Source organism: Pristiophorus japonicus, chromosome 7 (genome assembly GCF_044704955.1).
Source record: "Pristiophorus japonicus isolate sPriJap1 chromosome 7, sPriJap1.hap1, whole genome shotgun sequence".
NCBI lineage: Eukaryota > Metazoa > Chordata > Chondrichthyes > Pristiophoridae > Pristiophorus > Pristiophorus japonicus.
Genome location: NC_091983.1, coordinates 156,052,102 through 156,063,626, shown reverse-complemented (window position 1 = coordinate 156,063,626; position 11,525 = coordinate 156,052,102).

Below are 11,525 nucleotides of genomic sequence, written 5' to 3'. Positions count from 1 at the left end.
TTTGGTATAGGTGATCAGCTTTGCCTGGACAGGAGACAGTTTTGGTCGAGTGGCAGGATTCATCCAAATTTTTTCAAAGGTCATTTGGCTCATCACAGACTGGCTCGCCCCTGTGTCAATCTCCATGGAGACTGGGACCCCATCGATGTACACTTCGCCCCTGTGTCCATCATCCACAGAGAACTTCCGGTGGAGCAGGTAAAGATTCCATACTCTTCTTCCAGGGTTTGAGCAACTTCCTCTTCATCTGTGTCGGAGCCCCGGTGATCAGCCAACTCATTAGAGACATGGTGAGTACAGCCTATTCTGCACATTCTCCGAAGGTGCCCTTTCTCTTTGCAGCCTTTGCATGTATAGTCTTTGTAATGGCACTGGTGGGCCCTGTGGTTTCCTCCACAGCGCCAGCACGGGGCCATCCGGTTTGCCTCATGTGGCAGACTCAGGATTGTGGGACTCGGCGCAGCATTTCTGCCTTTAGAAGTGTCCATGCGGTGCACTGCGTCGCCGGTTTAGAGTCCTGGGTCAGTATTCACCTGGAGTTGTTGGCCGAAACTATGTAGGCCTGGTTCACTTTGAATTGCTTTCTGCAGGGTGACCGTGATGTCAGCCGAGAGCAATTTGTGTAGGAGGCCTTCGTGGCCGATTCCATGACAAATATGTCCCTTAGTACTTCATTAAGGTGGCCGCCAAAATCACACGGTGCAACTAGTCTTCTTAAGTGTGCAGCATACTTGGCAATTTCTTGGCCCTCAGGTCGCCGGTAAGTGTAGAACCGGTGCCTGGCTGTGAGGATGCTTTCTTTCGGTTTTAGTTGTTCCTGTATGATTGTTACAAGTTGCTCATAGCTCTTGGTGGTTGTCTTTTCTGGGGCTAGTAAGTCCCTGACGAGACCATAGATGGTGGGCCCACAACTGCTAAGCTGGATGGCCCTGCATTTTTTCGTTAGTGTAGCCAGTGTGTCCCCGTCCAGGTCGTTGGCTATAAAGAAGTGTTCCAATCTTTCCACAAAAGCATCCTAATCTTCCCCCTCTGTAAATTGCTGAAAGTTGCTGAGGTTAGACATGTTGAGCGTGTAGTTCGTGACCTCATATTCCCATCGTCAGTTGTAGTGTATGTACGCACCTTTAGTAATGACTCCACGAGGCAGGGTGTGATACTTAAACTGTGTAGACTCTAGTCCTTTATTTGCAGCTCCTGAGTGATGACAACAAGCTGTGTGTTCCTTTTTATACTGGGTTACCTGCAGTGTGCAGGTAACCCTTAGGTCTCCAGCAGCAGCACCCTCTGGTGTACAGGCAAGGTGTGTACAGTGTAAAGGTACATTCAGTGTTGCATAACAGTGTTACAGACATCACACAGTAAACAGGCATGCATACACAACAGTAGTTATGATATGCTGGCTGAAAAGGGTAACGAAAAAATTGAATCGGAACACTAACAACTTAGAATTAGCTAGTCTCTTTAAAAAAAGCTAAATAAAGGGTCAGAGAGTCTGCTCTCCATCAAGGTTTGGACATAAGATTATAGTCAATTTACTTATTAACTTTTCTATTAACATTTATATTCTTTATACAGAGATATATGCATGCAGTTACTATTTTGTTTGTTAACACTTACACACACACACATAATTAGAATTAGCTCGCAAAGCAAAGTAACCAATCATAACCAGCTTAGCAAAAAGAATGATGGGAAAAGCACTCATCAACTTAAAATTTTTACTCAAGTAGACTAGTTGAACAAGACACAGTAAAAATATATGTGCGCAGAAATTCCGCTTTCTCCTTCCCGCGGGCGTTCGACTAGATTTTCGAGAAAAAATGCGCACCTTCCTGAAGCTGCTGCGCCCTCTTGCGTTTACGATTCACAAGCCTCCTCTCCCTGCGCATTGCAGCGGGTGCTCGTAGGGATGTCCGTAAGCTGGAGCTGGAGTCACATGGCTCCGGCCAGCCAATCAAGGTACAGTATTTTCTCATTCATAATAATGGGAACTCCGTAAGTTGGAGTTCCCATTATTATGAATAAGAAACCCCCCCAAACATCCAAAACACGAATAAAAAATAGAAAATATACACTACATATTTAAGATTCATTTAAATTAGTTATTAATGTCTTATAAAAAAATATATTTTCCCGATTTTTAAAAAAGGTTTTTTAATGAACCTTAAAATAAACTTACCTTAGTGGGGAGGGTTTTTAACAATAAAATATGTTTTCATAACTTTATTTTAATATGTTTCTGTGTGTTTTAAAACACTTGCGCCTGTAAAAGTAGGCTATGCGCCTGCTTTTTCAGGCGCAAGATTTTTGAGGACATTTGCCGGCAAGATATGGGTAAATCCCGCAATCTTACATGTACAAATGTCCTCGCTCCCGATCTGGCTCCGATCTGTCAAAAAAGACGCTTTTCAGCACATGCGCATTGCGCGCTGAGAACCGGCTTTTCTGATGCCTTCCCGGGTCCGTAGAAATTTCGTACGGATCCCGGACATTGAAATTTCTACCCCATGAAGTCACAGATCTAGAAAAGACAGGAGCTTAATAACTTGGGGGAAAAGAAGGTGCAGCTGCGGATGGAATCTATGCACCCATTGGAATTAGACTGATAAGGGAAGTTCATTAGACAGATAAGAAGGGGTCATTTACCAGAATAAGATCTCTTGAAATAGGTGTTTTTCAGTAGAAAGTAAAGAAGGGGAAACGGTGGGAGATCAGAGGAGAAGAGAGAGGACCCATCAGGGGAGAAAGTGAAGTTGGGTGATAGATCCGAAGGAAGCTCCTTAGATTTGAATTGAAAGAAATGAATAAGAAAGGGACACCATCAGGGGTTAAGTGTAGCAGTGAACACAGGAGGATTCAAGTAATTCTAGCGGACACTCAGAAGCTAAGCGGGCTAGAAGGCATGGCTAGAGAGGGGTACAGATAATCCTGACTGCGATTTTAATCTAAAGCATAAAGATTCACAAGGATGATACCAGAACTGAGAGGATATACTTATCAGGAAAGGCTGAACGGAATGGGGTTCTTTACTCTAGAAAAGTGAAGGCACAAGGGTGACCTGATAAAGATTGTGAAAGGGTTTGATAGGATAGATGTAGACAAAATGTTTTCACTTGTGGGAAGTCCAAAACTAGAGGCCATAAATATAAGCTATGCACTAATAAATCCAATAGTGAATTCAGGAGAAATTTCCTCACCCAAAGAGTGGGAAAAATGTAGAATGCGTTATCACAAGGAGTAGCTGAGGCCAGACCTCATTACAGCCTTGGTCCAAACAAGAACAAAAGAACTGAATTCCAGAGGTCAGGTGAGAGTAACTGCCCTTGACACCAAGGCAGCAGTTGACCTATCAAAGAGTCCTAGTAAGATTGAAGTCAATGGGAATCAGGGGGAATACTCTCCACTGGCTAGAGTCAGACCTAGCACAAAGGGAGATGGTTGTAGTTTTTGGAGCTCAATCATCTCAGCCCCAGGATCTCGCTGCAGGAGTTCCTTGGGCCAGTGTCCTCAGCCCAACCATCTTCAGCTGCTTCATCAATGACCTTCCCTCCAGCATAAGGTCAGAAGTGGGGATGTTCGGTGATGATTGCACAGTATTCAGTTCGATTCGCAACTCCTTAGATAATGAAGCAGTCCATGATTGAATGCAGCAAGACCTGGACAACATTCAGGCTTGAATCGATAAGTGACAAGTAACATTCACGCCAAACAAATGCCAGGCAATGACTATCTCCAACAAGCGAGAGCTTAACCACCGCCTCTTGACATTCAATGGTATTACCATCGTTGAATCTCCCACCATCAACATCCTGGGGGCCACCATTGACCAGAAACTTAATTGGACCAGCCACATAAATACCGTGGCAACAAGAGCAGGTCAGAGACTGGCTATTCTGCAGAGAGTGTCTCACCTCCTGACTCCCCAAAACCTTTCCACCATCTATAAGGCATAAGTCACGAGTGTGATGGAATATTCTCCACTTGCCTGGATGAGTGCAGCTCTAATAACACTCAAGAAGCTCGACACCATCCAGGACAAAGCAATCCATTTTTTGGCACCCCATATCCACCACCTTAAACATTGTCTCCCTCCACCATCGGCACATTGTGGCTGCAGTGTGTACCATCCACAAAATGCACTGCAGCAACTTGCCAAGGCTTCTTCGGCAGCAACTCCAAAACCTGTGATCTCTACCCACTGGAAGGACAAGGGCAGCAGGTGCATGGGAGCACCATCACCTGCAAAGTCCCCTCCATGTTACACACCATCCTGACTTGGAAATATATCACCTTTCCTTCATCGTTGCTGTGTCAAAATCCTGGGAATCCCTCCCTAATAGCACTGTGAAAGTACCTTCACCATAAGGACTACAGCGGTTCAAAAAAGCAGCTCACCACCATCTTCTGAAGGGCAATTAGGGATGGGTAATAAATGCCGGCCTTGCCAGTAACGCCCACATCCCATGATCAAATTTTTAAAAAAGAATAGCATGGACACATTTCAGGGGAAGCTAGGTAAGCACACGAGGGAGAAAGGAATAGAAGGATATGCTGATAGAGTTAGATGAAGAGAGGTCGGAGGATAAATGGCAGCATAAACCAGTTCGGCTGAAGGGCCTGTTATTGTGCTGTAGTCTATATAATTATGTAACTATGGAATCATGCTCCACATGTATGCTGCTGACATGCAGCTCTAGTTTATCACCACGTCTTTCAACTCATCCGTTGCTTCTGTGTTGTCAGACTTGTATTTGATATCTAGTTCTGGATGAATTGCAATTTCCTCCAGTTAAGTATTGGGAAGTCTGAGCCATCACCCCCATCCCTCACCACAAACTCCATACTATAGCCACCGATTTTACCTCCCCAAACACCCCCCAGCCCCCCCACCCTGCCCCGGCCCCTGTCTCAAGTTGCAACAGCCTGTTGGCAATCTCGGTGTCCACATCCTCTGAAAAGCAGTGACTGTCTATCTCCACCTCCATTACCTCACACATCACCGCCTCTGCTTCAATTCATTTGCAGCTCAAACTCTCATCCATGCCTCAGTCATCTCCAGACTTAACTATTCCAATGCTCTCCTGGCTAGCGTCCCATTTTCCACCCTCCATAAATTTCAGCTCATCCAAATCTCTGTTACCCATATCCTTAATTGTACCAAGTCCCACTTAACCATTTCCCCCATGCTTGCTGACCTACATTGGCACTCCCCAACGCCTCAAGTTTAAAATTCTCATCCTTTTGTTTAAATCCTTTCATGGCCTCGCCCCTCCTTATCTCTGGAACTTCCTCAAGCCCTCCAATTCTCCTCCAATTTTGTGCTGTTCCAAATCTGGCTTCTTGTGGATCCTTCACACCTTCACCCCACCTTTGGCATCCATGTCTTCAGCCGTCTAGTCCTAAGCTCTGGAATTTCCTCCCTAAACCCTTCTGCCTCTCCAACTCCCTCTCCTCCTTTAAGACTCTTCTTAAACCCCCTCCATCACCAAACTTTTAACCACCCCTCTTAATGGGGCAGAAATAATTCTGGGCTGATTTTTGGGCCCAGTCTTGATGCTGTGGAGGAAGTGTGCACCCAACCAAGATGACTCAAGCATCGATTGAAAATTGGTCCTTGGGCCTCATCGTAAGTCCTTGGGCCTTAACTTCAGGTAAGTGCTTAGAGGGGGATTGGAGCGGGCTACAGGGGGAACTGATTGTGCCGCCTGTGGAGTCTGGTTGGCGGCTGCAGGGGCACATGATTATAGGATTTGTTTCCCCCCCCCCAACTGTAAAATGGACTGTAGAATGGAATATAAAAACCACGGACATGTTGGGACTGTTTAATAAAAACCAAACCTCAGTACAAACATCCAGAGGGTGGGCTATACAGTAAGAGGTTAATTGAAACATTGCAGCGAAACTACAACTCATTGAGAGACTGGAAGGACATCATCAGAGACAGTCATAGAGGGGTTTTGGGGCTGCAGTGAAGACGGACAGAGGGTGGTCACCTGGTCCAAGCCTACAATCGACACCAGTACAACCAGCTGTGTGTGTGATTGTAAGTTTCAGTCAAATCATAGGCGAATTTGTCTGAGTAGTTTTGTAATCGCAGTTGAATCGTGGAAAGGTTTTAAATTGTGATATTTCGTGTTAGGTTTATTGTGGGTTCTGTGTTATTCCGGTCCAATCTCAGGGAGGTTGTGTACTGGGCAATAATGCAAGTTCAATAAATGTACAAGTTTAAGGTTGAGCCACATACTCTGTGCCGTGTGTATTTTGTTCTTATAAATCCTGAAGTCATGAACTGTTGGTGAGGGGTTACGGAATCTCTCACATGATGAATCTAGGCCCAATGCCTGCCCAGCTCATCAGGAACTAATTTTGAAAACAGGTCCTTCAAAAAGCCTGAAGTTCTTTCATTAACATATTCAAGGGGCCTGCCCAGGGTCGCATAAAAAATTGGCCTCATAAATTTAGCAGTGGAACCAACTCCTGCACAGATATGACGCAGGCCATTCCACTGCTAAATTGGTATGTTTTGTACCCAACCTAATTTCTACCCCAATATCTCCTTCATTGGCTTGTGTCGATTTTTGTCTCTTTACGATTCTGTGAAGTGCCTTGGGACATATCTCGAGGGACCAACTAGAGGGCTGGCCATCCGAGACTGAGTGTTGTGTAATGAGAAGGGACTAATTAGCAATCTTGTTGTGCGAGGCCCCTTGGGGAAGAGTGACCATAATATGGTAGAATTCTTTATTAAGATGGAGAGTGACACAGTTAATTCAGAAACTAGGGTCCTGAACTTAAGGAAAGGTAACTTTGACGGTATGAGGCGTGAATTGGCTAGAATAGACTGGCGAATGATACTTAAAGGGTTGACGGTGGATAAGCAATGACAAACATTTAAAGATCACATGGTTGAACTTCAGCAATTGTACATCCCTGTCTGGAGTAAAAATAAAACGGGGAAGGTGGCTCAACCGTGGCTAACAAAGGAAATTAAGGATAGTGTTAAAACCAAGGAAGAGGCATATAAATTGGCGAGAAAAAGTAACAAACCTGAGGACTGGGAGAAATTTAGAATTCAAAAGAGGAGGACTAAGGGTTTAAGTAAGAGGCGGAAAATAGAATGCGAGTGGAAGCTTGCAGGGAACACAAAAACTGACTGCAAAGGCTTCTATAAATACATGAAGAGAAAAAGATTAGTGAAGACAAACGTAGGTCCCTTGCAGTCGGATTCAGGTGAATTTATAATGGAGAACAAAGAAATGGCAGACCAATTGAACAAATACTTCAGTTCTGTCTTCACGAAGGAAGACACAAATAACCTTCCGAATGTACTAGGGGACAGTGGGTCTAATGAAAAGGAGGAACTGAAGGATATCCTTATTAGGCGGGAAATTGTGTTAGGGAAATTGATGGGATTGAAGGCCGATAAATCCCCGGGGCCTGATTGTCTGCATCCCAGAGTATTAAGGAAGTGGCCCTAGAAATAGTGGATGCATTGGTGATCATTTTCCAACAGTTTATCGACTCTGGATCAGTTCCTATGGATTGGAGGGTAGCTAATGTAACACCACAAAATGGGTAACTATAGACTGGTTAGCCTGACATCAGTAGTGGGGAAAATGTTGCAATCAATCATTAAGGATGAAATAGCAGCGCATTTGGAAAGCAGTGACAGGATTGGTCCAAGTCAGCATGGATTTATGAAGGGGAAATCATGCTTGACGAATTTTTTAAGGATATAACTAGCAGAGTGGACAAAGGAGAACCAGTGGATGTGGTGTATTTGGACTTTCAAAAGGCTTTTGACAAGGTCCCGCACAAGAGATTGGTGTGCAAAATCAAAGCGCCTGGTATTGGGGGTAATGTACTGACATGGATAGAGAACTGGTTGGCAGACAGGAAGCAGAGAGTCAGGATAAACGGGTCCTTTTTAGAATGGCAGGCAGTGACTAGTGGAGTGCCGCAGGGCTCAGTGCTGGGACCCCAGCTATTTACAATATACATTAATGATTTGGATGAAGGAATTGAGTGTAATATCTCCAAGTTTGCAGATGATACTAAACTGGGTGGTGGTGTGAGCTGTAGGGGGGGATGCTAAGAGGCTGCAGGGTGATTTGGACAGGTTAGGTGAGTGGGCAAATGCATGGCAGATGCAGTATAATGTGGATAAATGTGAGGTTATCCATATTGGGGGCAAAAACACGAAGGCAGAATATTATCTGAATGGCGGCAGATTAGGAAAAGGGGAGGTGCAACGAAACCTGGGTGTCATGGTACATCAGTCATTGAAGGTTGGCATGCAGGTACAGCAGGCGGTGAAGAAGGCAAATGGTATGTTGGCCTTCATAGCTAGGGGATTTGAATATAGGAGCAGGGAGGTCTTACTGAAGTTTACAGGGCCTTAGTGAGGCCTCACCTGGAATATTGTGTTCACTTTTGGTCTCCTCGTCTGAGGAAGAACATTCTTGCTATTGAGGGAATGCAGCGAAGGTTCACCAGACTAATTCCAGGGATGGCTGGACTGTCATATGAGGAGAGACTGTATTAACTGCACCTTTATTCACTGGATGTTTAGAAGGATGAGAGGGGATCTCATAGAAACGTATAAGATTCTGACGGGACTGGACAGGTTAGATGCGGGAAGAATGTTCCCAATGTTGGGGAAGTCCAGAACCAGGGGACATAGTCTTAGCATAAGGGGTCGGCCATTTAGGACTGAGATGAGGAGAAACTTCTTCACTCAGAGAGTTATTAACCTGTGGAATTCCCTGCTGCAGAGAGTTGTTGATGCCAGTTCATTGGATATATTCAAGAGGGAGTTAGATATTGCCCTTAAGGCTAAGTGGATCAAGGGATATGGAGAGAAAGCAGGAAAGGGGTACTGAGGGAATGATTAGCCATGATCTTATTGAATGGTGGTGCAGGCTCGAAGGGCCGAATGGCCTACTCCTGCACCTATTTTCTATGTCTATGTTTCTATGTTTCTCTATCTTAAAGCCACTATGTAAATGCAAGTTTTTATTGCTGTTGTTGAAAAATTACCAGAAGAACTCTTACTTTGTTTATAAACACATAGCCAACAAATTTTAACCACTTTTTTGGACAGCATTTCGAACTTTTGTTTTTTATTTGTGACCAAGTGCACACATATATTAGATTACAAATACAACAGTTCATGTACAATACATATTATATAGAATGCAACAGTAGAAAAAAAAACAGCCAGCAAGCTGCTACAATTCTTCAATTTACAATAAGAAAACCAAGCTTTCAGTCTGCCAAAGACCCTGATTACCGCTGTGCATTCACCAAATCTCATAGGCAACTCATCATATCACAAGCCATTTTTTAACCCTCTGTGTTCTGGTTGTTTATTAACCCTTTAAGGACTGCAGTATCATCTTATACCACGTAAAAAGTTACAGTTTTATTCTCAGTTTTATATATCAGATATGGGGATATGTTCTCTTTGTTCTGAAATCTTTATTTACATTTTTCCTTAAATCATCTCCATTTTTCTTTAGTTCAATTGGCCTGTGCCTTCTCGTGGGAGGGAGAGGCAGTCTAGGCTGTGGCTGTCTTCATGACTATCACCAATTCAGCTGCATGGTTAGCTAAAAGAAGGCTAATTTAGTGGCAAGGTGGGATTAGGAACACACTTGTTAGGCAAGGACAAAGGTGTTTCACCTAACGCTGGAGGATCAGAGCACCAGATTACTCTGGCATGTAAATCTACAGTCTTTGGATTCTCTGACTGTCCTACCTGGGGCAACTGTTTAATGCTTTTTGTTGTGAAAGCCTCATGTTTTGATGTATCTTAAACTTAAGAGTAAAGATATGCAAGAATAAATGGTGGCTAGGAGAAAGGTTATATAAATACAATGAAGTGTGCATAATCGGGCATTATCAAGCTCACAAACTTGGATGATGATAGGGCTAATCATTCCAAGTTAGCGAGTTAAATCAGTTTTGCACATCACAATTTTACTAGGTTATTTAGTTTAATGAGCCATTGGAATGTATGAATAAATAATTGGTACAAGACACTGGTGATGCTCACAACTCACTTCCAGGTGACAAGATATTCCAAGGAAAATATTTCATTAGGCAGGAGTCACAAAGTAGTATAAGTGGGCGGAAAACATTTGTTATTTAGAATTGTTTCTTAAAGGTCCTTCAGTCCGCAAAGGTCAAAGTGATCATACCCATTTTTCTAGGTCCAGATAGGAGTAGGCTATTCAGCCCCTCAAATAGGACAAAATGACATAAAGTAAAATAAAATAAATATTGATGAGTAGCCTAAAAGGGTTTAAAAATAGCTGTATATTCCCTCTGTTAAAGTCTAGTGCTGACACAGCATGCAACAGAACAGTGTTTCAGCTCAGCGTAAATAAGATGGAACATTATTATGAGAATTTTAAAGTGGCAGGATCCCTTTCATTGTATATATGCAGTCATGCATTAATAAAGTATGTTTTAATGGTAAGGAGCAGATAATTGGCGATATTATAAGAGCACTGATACTGATGGGGGTTTACTTCTACAGTAGGAACCAAAGACCAGCTCTTCACTCCTCCACCCTCCCTCATATTCCCCCCTCAAGTCCTACTCCAGGAATTTGAGCACATAAAAATATAGTGCAGTGCTGAGTGAGTGTTATACTGTAGGAGGTGAATGTCTTTCGGATATATATTAAACCGAGGCCCCGTCTGCCCTCTCAGGTGGATGTAAAAGATCCCATGGCACAATTTTGAAGAAGAACAGGGGAGTTATCCCCGGTGACCTGGCCAATCTTTATCCCTCAATCAACATAACAGAAACAGAATATCTGGTCATTATCACATTGCTGTGTATCGGAGTTTGCTGTGCGCAAGTTGGCTGCCGCGTTTCCCACATTACAACAGTGACTACACTTCAAAAGTACGTCATTGGTTGTAAAGCGCTTTGAGACGTCCGGTGGTCATGAAAGGCGCTATATAAATGCAAGTCTTTCTTTCTTCTTACTGCCTCTCACCTCCAGAGCTGCTCTTATCAGAAAGGATTACTGACCCTAATAACTGTATGTATGACTTGCATATTCAAAAGTGGTAAGCCTACATTTTTTAGCTGTGACACAGAGTAGAAAAGTCCATGGTTGCAATTTAAATTTCAATAGATTTATTTTTGGGTAAGTCACTATTCTCACCATTCTGATGCCTCGGCCCCAAGTTCTGGAACTCCTTCCCTAAACCTCTCCGCCTCTCCACTTCTCTTTCCTCCTTCAAGACACTCCTTAAAACCTACCTCTTTGACCAAGCTTTTGGTCACCTAAGCTATTTTCTCCTTATGTGGCTCAGTGTCAAATTTTTTATCTCATAATACTCCTGTGAAGCGCCTTGGGATGTTTCACTATGTTAAAGACACTATAGAAATCCAAGTTGCTGTTGTTGTTTAAATAAAAGTGATTGAAAAATAACATATACTTAAAGGATATTGAATCCAAACACTTGCTGTAGAAATGGTGAGATCTGAGTTAGACTGATTGCACC